The following is a 9021-nucleotide window of genomic DNA, read 5'->3' as shown; positions in this document are numbered from 1 at the left end:
GGCTACGTGAATGTGTGTGTGTGTGTAGGTGTGGGTGTGAGTGGTATACTAGGACTCTTATTTATTTATTCATTTTGTTCCTTTTTTTGTATATAATAAAATGCTTCTTTAATCACTTAATTAATGGGCTTAATTAAGCCTAGCTTTTTAAATAATAAATTAGGCCCATTAAGCCTATTAATTAATATTTCAAATATTTTATTTAGAAAATTTTGTGAAAATAATTGCAGAGTTCTCAAAAAGTCCGTATTTTTCTCGAAAATCGAATACCCTTAAAACACCTTATTTTCAAAAATATCCTTTAGCATCAACCTTATTTTAAATAATTAAAAAGAATTATTTAATAAAAAATTTTACCTTTTTCAGCCATCTGTCTCTGTTCCTCGATTACATTTTCAAATAACTTCAAAACATTGTTTTCATGTAATCATGTAGCACAAAGCAATTTAATTAAAATACATAAAAAATTTGATAACTTGCATATATGTGGTTCACGTGGAACTTAAAATTTCAGGACGTCACATTTTTATTTTTTTTGTAATGCCCGGTTACTCATACAAATGATTAATGATGCGTTTATGTCATTTATTTTGTGGTTATTTGGATCATTATGTTTTATGTGTTGATTGAATTATTGATAATGAGATTGAATATGGTGACTAGATTGAATAGTGACAATAAGATGTGTGAATGAAATGGTGTCATGAACATTGATATTTAAATGCACGAAACGAGATTGAAAACTATGACACTTCTTATGGTTTTTAGCATACGAATTTGAATATGAATCATATTGATATGAGGCCAATATCATTAGAAACCCAATAAATAGGACTACAACTTTTATGTTTTGGGTTTTGTCCAAATCATTGTGGAAGAAAAGCCAAAAGCGCCCCGAAATGTGTCGTGTGTATCATCATTCCTACAATGACATATTTTGGAAGAATGAGAATACATTTTTACGCAGACCTCCTAATGATATGAAACCAATTGGAGATGCAAGCCAAGACATAGGGCTACAACTTTCATGTTTACCACTCTTTCAAATTTTGAAAGGAATAGATGTTTGTGGAGCAATCAATAATGAACAATGTGCAGGGACAGAATGTGTCGTGCCCGAGTGGTAGGATGTTACCGCCCGAGTGCCGCTGTACCACCAATGCAGTACATTTAAAAAAAGTTTCACTCTCGAGCGGTAGATTATTACCATCCAAACACCACTGCACGATATTTTCAGCAATTGGAAAAAATGTTCAGCGCCCGAGCGGTAGAATTTTACCGTCTGAGCGCCGCATTATACATGAGAAGATAAGTTTCTGTAAGGCCTGAAATTACTGATATGGTAATCCAAGATTTATTCATTGATAATTGATGTGATTATAGACAGAAAGGATCAGACCAGGAAAGACGAGAAAAATACATCAAAAATGTGCGATGACAGTACCCCTCGCGCATATGCGCGACATGATGCGCGCATATGCACGAGATAGGCAGAGGACCTCGTGCATATGCGAGGAGGTGGGAAGCCAAAGTTCCGAGACAGAACTTGTGGCGCACATGCGCGGCGTGAGGGCGCGCATATGCGCGAGAAGTCCAGCATGAATTTTGAGTTGTCACATGTCATGATATATAAACCATGTATTTGATTCATTCTTTCAGCCATTCCAGCAGCAAAAACCGAGAGAAAAAGTTCAGAAACTCCTCAAGTTTCATCTTAGCTTGAATTTGTGCTTACGAACGATCCGACCGTTCAATTATTGATCTGAGCTCAGATTTGTGATCCTCTTGTCACTGGCTACGAAAGGAAGTAAGTTTTATTGATTTCCAACATGATTCAGATTTTATATGTTGGAGGAATTATGATATGCTTGATATTATGTGTTCTGGATATTTTCGAAGTCGTATAATCGAAATCGGATTGAAGAACGAACCGTATATGCTATTGTTATCAAATTTCCAGCTATATGTGATTTAGAATATACAAATTTTATATTGACATGATGTTGTTGATTGATTACGAGTTGTTGTGATTGGCTGTATCTTATTTATATTGCCGGTATATCAAGACTATGCTGTTTTTCCGTCGAAATGTATCGACATTGCATATTGATATTCCTACATTGAGTTGGAGGTTGATATAGTGCACCTTATTCATGTTATTTTAGATTGGTATTGACAGATTTGATATCGAGACTTCGAGACTTCTACTTTTCCTAACAACAAAAAAGGTATAATTTGATGTTTAGTTGGGAGAAACAACTCGAATCAGATACGATTTGAGTTTCCCAAAAAAACCACATACTTCTTATTATTTCTTTGATATAATATGCTTTTTCTATTGATTTATAGAAATGTACTTGTGATAGATGAGTCATTGGCAGAGGTGCCAAGTTATTGGATTTTCGGTGGTATCGATGTGCGTAGGAGAAGATCGACTCCTATTGTAGATATTCGATACAGAAAGGACCGAAGTTTGGAAATAAGACGAACCACCACCCCAATTGGGAGAGTAGGTGGGAGACTTGTTACGTCTTATTCACACCGGGATCCCTAGAGTTAGATATGAGTCGAGTGAAAGAGTTTTATTTGTATTCACTAATGTGTCATAAATTATGATTCATGTTCCTTGATACATGGTTTATGTTTTTGTATATGATTTTATGCATTGCATGTATACATGTTTTATACTGGGATTTATTCTCACCGGATTTTCCGGCTGTTGTTGTGTCTGTATGTGTGCATGACAACAGTTGGGACATGATCAGGGTCAAGAAGAGGATAGAAGATCGAGTTTAGCGTGGTGATTACGGGATTGGAAGAAGAACTAGTTGTTTATCACTAGACATGTATTGAGATTCTAAACACTAGTTTTATATTGGTTTTGTTTAATATATTGAACTTGATCCATTTTAAATTTGAATAAGATGATATATAAGTTGTTGTATGTCATACCTTTAGTTAGGATGTTTAAATAAAAAGAAAAATTTTGACCCACATTTTTTTTATAATTGATCCTTTTAATCCCAAAGATAAATGAGATAGCGCCCGAGTCCCCACAACATGTGGTATCAGAGCAGTAGGTTCCTTAGCCTGAGATAGAACCGAGTGAGCGGGGTAGATTGAGGCTTTTTCCTTGCTTACTTATCGATACTAGCATAGGAATATTGCATTGTTATTATAATTATGTTCTATGCTAGCATGAAAGCATGTTTTATTGCTTTGAAAGTACATGTTTGCTTGATTTATTTAGTTGATTGAAATGTGTACTGATAAAAAATGAATCAGAACCGATTCTGAATCAGAAGTGAGATGATCAGAGGAGGACTGAGACTGATTTTATCTATTGGAAAAACAATCCTTTTGATAATCAGATATGCCTCCTTGAAGAGCAGCAGTCAGGGAGCCAGAACAGGGCAGTACATCCAATGATCCTATGGATGTGACAGCTACACCGATGGAAACATTGCTGAAATGGTTTCAGTCATTCAGACCACCGACACTAAAAGGCACCGAGAATTCTGTTGACTGTGAGAGCTGGTTAGATGATATTGAGAAGTTGTTTGATTCCCTCGACTACACAGATGAACGAAGAGTGAAAATGATTGGGCATCAATTACAAGAAGTTGCAAAGAATTTGTGGATTACAAGCAAGAGAGCGCTGGTACAGAGAGGTACAAAAATTACTTGAAAAATTTTTAAACTGAGTTTTATCAGCGTTTCTTTCCAGTGTCATACCGGAAGGACAAGGGGGCAGAATTTGCAAACTTGAGGCAAGGGCAGTTGAACTTTGAAGAGTATGTTGCCAAATTCTCTACATTGCTACGTTTTGCTCCACACATGGCAGAGAATGACGAAGCTGTTGCTGATCAGTTTATCAACGGCTTAAATCCTGACATTTTTACATTGGTGAAAACGGGACGACCAAACAACTTTGCTGATGCTTTGAACAAGGCGAAAGGTGCTGAAGGTGGCTTGATTAAGCAGCGAGGAGCATCGTATATTGCTCAGACCCTGAGACCTCCACAGCCTACCGCACAATTTTCACAAACTCCTCCTAGATTCGAGAGTGGTGGTAGCAGCAGTGGTAAGAAAGATTTGTTGAAAGCCAGAGGGAAACAATTCAAGAGATCTGGTAGTAGTTCATCCAACTCCAATGGCTCGAGACAGATTGGTCCTAGCCAGAGTTACACAGGTGTGTATTTCACTACTTGCGGTGGAAGGCATCCCACAGAGCAGTGCCAAGAAGTGGTTGGTAGATGCAACATCGGCAAACAGCAAGGACATTTCACTAGAGTCTGCCCATAGAGAGGTGCACAACGATTTAGAGTGTGGGATCATTTGGTTCAGTAGCTCAGGCGGAGAGACAGGCATCTTTTGTACACTGTTTTCAGCCAGCACCTGCACAGTCCAGTCGAGGCCAGGAGGAAGCCAGATGGTGAGCCAACCTCCGAGAAAGCAGGCCCGTGTGTTTGCATTGACTGAAGAACAGGCCAAGGACGCACCTGATGATGTTATTGCAGGTACCTATTTTCTCTGTGGTTACCCTGCTTATGTATTGATAGATACTGGTACATCCCATACATTTATAGCTGAACGATTTGCATTGATACATGCATTGCCTGTCGAGTCATTATCTACTGTAGTCTCTGTTTCTTCTCCTTTGGTGAGTGGTTTGATATCAGTGACTTCTGTTAGAAATTTTATGCTACAGTTCGAGGGTAATGAGATTGAGTTAGATTGCATTGTACTTGGGTGGTCTGATTTTGACTGTATTATCGGTATTTATATGCTGATAAAGTACAGAGCTACCATAGACTGTTTTCACAATATTGTCAGATTCACACCTGAGATGGCTGATGAGTGGAAATTCTACGGTAAGGGTTCCAGATTTCGGATTCCTTTGATATCGGTGTTATCTATGACTCGATTATTACAGAAAGGAGCAGAGGGATTCCTTTTATATTCAGTAGATGTACTGAAATCGAGCCCTTCATTGGCAGAATTGCCAGTGGTGTGTGAGTTTGCTGACGTTTTCGCAGATGAGATTCCGAGATTGCCTCCAGCCCGAGAAATAGATTTTAGCATTGATATCATACCAGGTATTGTTCCTATATCCAGATCTCCGTACAGAATGGCGCCAATTGAACTGAAAGAATTAAAGACTCAGTTAGAAGATCTTCTGGCCAAGGGATACATCAGACCCAGTGTTTCTCCTTGGGGCGCCCCAGTACTGTTTGTACGAAAGAAAGATGGGTCAATGAGGGTTTGCATTGATTACCAACAACTGAACAAGGCGACGGTAAAGAACAAATACCCTTTGCCTCGTATAGATGATTTATTTGATCAGTTGCAGGGTTCTTCTGTTTATTCCAAGATCGATCTGAGATCTGGATATCATTAGCTGAGAGTCAGAGATTCTGACATATCGAAGACAGTGTTCAGAACCAGGTATGGACATTATGAGTTTATTGTCATGCCGTTCGGTTTGACGAATGCTTCAGCTGTATTTATGGGTTTGATGAACCGCGTGTTTCAGAGGTATCTCGATGATTTCGTGATTATTTTTATTGATGATATTTTGATATATTCAAAGAATATGATTGATCATGCTGAGAATTTGAGAACTGTGTTGCCAATTTTGAGGTCTGAAAAATTGTATGCAAAACTATCGAAATGTGAATTCTGGTTGAGACAGGTTGTATTTCTGGGTCATATCATATCCGGAGATGGTATATCAGTTTATACTAGCAAGGTTGAGGCCATTATTTCTTGGCCGAGACCGACATCAGTGCTAGAGATTCGCAGTTTTACGGGTTTGGCAGGATTTTATCGACGATTTATCAAAGATTTCTCCAGTATTGCCAAACCGATTACACAGCTGACTCGGAAGAATGCTCCGTTTGTTTGGTCTTAAGAATGTGAGTCCAGTTTCCTTGAATTGAAGAAGAGGTTGACCAGTGCTCCGGTGTTGACTATCCCGTCGGGTACTGGTGATTTTGTTGTTTGTTGTGATGCTTCTCACAGAGGATTGGGTTGTGTTTTGATGCAGCGGGGACATGCGATTGCCTATGCTTCGAGACTATTGAAGCCACATGAGACTCGTTACATAATTCATGATCTTGAATTGGAGGCCATTGTTTTTGCATTGAAGATATGGCGACACTAATTATACGGTGAGAAGTTCGAGATTTATTCTGATCACAAAAGTTTGAAATATTTGTTTTCACAGTCAGAATTTAATATGAGGCAACGTAGATGCTTGATTTATTGAAAGATTTTGATTGTGAAATCAAATACTATCCGGGAAAATCAAATGCAGCGGCTGATGCACTGAGTCGAAAGGTATGTTCTTTATCTTTATCGACGATCGGTGTTTCGAATTTGATTAAAGATTGCTGTTTTTCGAGATTGGTATGTGAGACAGATTGTAAGCCTTTGAGACTGTGCGTTATTCAAGTCGAAACAGAGTTGATATTGAGAATTAAAGAAGCACAGAAAAGTGATCAGAATATTCAGAAGTCGATTGAGATGGTCAAATTAGGGCATCAATCTGAATATCAGGTTCTTGATCTTGTGTTATATGTGAATAATCGTCTTGTGGTGCCAGATTTTTCAGACTTGAAACGACAGATTTTGACAGAAGCGCACAGTAATCGATTTAGTATTCATCCGGGTGGCAGGAAGATGTACAATGATTTGAAGAAACAGTTTTGGTGGAAACGGATGAAATCAGACATTCCAGAGTTTTTGTCTAGGTGTTTGAATTGTCAACAGGTGAAAGCAGAAAGGAAGAAACCCGGGGGTCTACTGCAGAGCTTATCCATTCCAGAATGGAAATGGGATCACATTTCCATGGATTTCGTTACGAAGCTACCACGTTCTTCCCGAGGCTGTGATGAGATTTGGGTCGTGATTGACAGATTGACCAAATCAGCATGCTTTATTCCGTACAGAATGACGTACAGATATGACCAGATGGCAGAAATCTATGTTCGAGAGGTGGTCCGATTGCATGGGGTGCCGAAGTCTATCGTATCAGATCGTGATCCGTGATTTACTTCACATTTTTGGCACAGTTTACAGCAGGCTCTAGGTACGAAGTTACATCTGAGTACCGCATATCATCCAGAGACAGACGGACAGTCAGAGCAGACTATCCAGACAATGGAGGATATGCTTAGAGCTGTAGTGCAAGATTTTGGCACTAGTTGGCAGGATTCATTACCTCTTTGTGAATTCTCGTACAACAATAGCTATCATAAGAGTATAGAGACGACACCATTTGAGGCATTGTACGACAAAGAATGCAGATCCCCTCTGTATTGGGATGATATCTCCGAGGTACCTGATATTGGGCCTGATATGATTCAAGATATGACGGAAAAGTGAAGCGGATTCAACAGAGAATGAAGACGGCTCAAGATCGACAAGCCGAATATGCGAATATTCGACGTATACCATTAGAGTTTGAGCAGGGAGATAGAGTATTCTTAAAGATTTCTCCGTTTAGAGGTATTGTCAGATTTGGAAAGCGAGGAAAATTGTCTCCTCGTTATATCGGTCCGTACGAGATTCTAGAAAAGATAGGTGATCGTGCCTATCGACTCGCTATTCCACCATCTTTATCAAGAATACATGATGTCTTTCATGTGTCGATGTTACGCAAATATCTTCCTGACACTTCTCATGTTCTTCAGCCCGACGAGGCAGAACTCGATGAAACTCTGAGTTATATTGAACGACCAATTCAAATTGTGGATCGTAAGGAAAAGCAGCTCAGAACGAAGACGATTCCGCTGGTCAAGATTCAGTGGATTCGTCATGGCATTGAGGAAGCTACCTGGGAGACTGAGTCAGATATAACAGAGATTCCCAGAGTTATTTACTGATGTGAGTTTTCTATTCAGCTTCTGTTATACTTTCTTATTGATATGTTTTGATTACAGGTGATTTCAGGGACGAAATCATATCTTAGAGGGGGAGAATTGTAAGGCCTGAAATTACTGATATGGTAATCCGAGATTTATTCATTGATAATTGATGTGATTATAGACAGAAAGGATCAGACCGAGAAAGACGAGAAAAATACATGAAAAATGTGCGAGGACAGTACCCCTCGCGCATATGTGGGAGATAGGCAGAGGGCAGAGGACCTCGCGCATATGCGCGAGACAGGGTGCGCATATGCGCGAGGAGGTGTGAAGCCAAAGTTCCGAGACAGTACTTGTCGCGCACATGCGCGGCGTGAGGGCGCTCATATGTGCGAGAAGTCCAGCATGAATTTTGAGTTGACACATGTCATGATATATATAAGCCATGTATTTGATTCATTCTTTCAGCCATTCCAGCAGCAAAAACCGAGAGCAGAAGTTCAGAAACTCCTGAAGTTTCATCTTAGCTTGAATTTGTGCTTACGAACGATCCGACCGTTCAATTATCGATTTGAGCTCAGATTTGTGATCCTCTTGTCACTGGCTACAAAAGGACGTAAGTTTTATTGATTTCCAACATGATTCAGATTTGATATGTTGGAGGAATTATGATATGCTTGATATTATGTGTTCTGTAAATTTTCGAAATCGTATAGACGAAAGCGGATTGAAGAACGGACCGTATATGCTATTGTTATCAAATTTCCAGCTATATGTGATTTAGAATATACAGATTTGGTATTGACATGATATTGTTGATTGATTATGAGTTGTTGAGATTGGTCGTATCTTATTTATATTGCCGGTATATAAAGACTACGCTTTTTATGCAGTCGAAATGTATCGAGATTGCATATTGATATTCTTACGTTGAGTTTGAGGTTGATATAGTGCATCTTATACATGTTATTTCAGTACAGAAAGGACCGAAGTCTGGGAATAATACGTACCGCCACCCCGATTGGGAGAGTAGGCGGGAGAATTGTTTCGTCTTATTCACACCGGGATCCCTAGACTTAGATATGAGTCGAGTCAAAGAGTTTTATCTGTATTCACTAATGTGTCATTAATTATGATTCATGTTCCTTGA

This window comes from Primulina eburnea, chromosome 10 (assembly GCF_022965805.1).
Source record: "Primulina eburnea isolate SZY01 chromosome 10, ASM2296580v1, whole genome shotgun sequence".
Lineage (NCBI taxonomy): Eukaryota > Viridiplantae > Streptophyta > Magnoliopsida > Lamiales > Gesneriaceae > Primulina > Primulina eburnea.
This window is presented reverse-complemented; position numbering follows the sequence as displayed.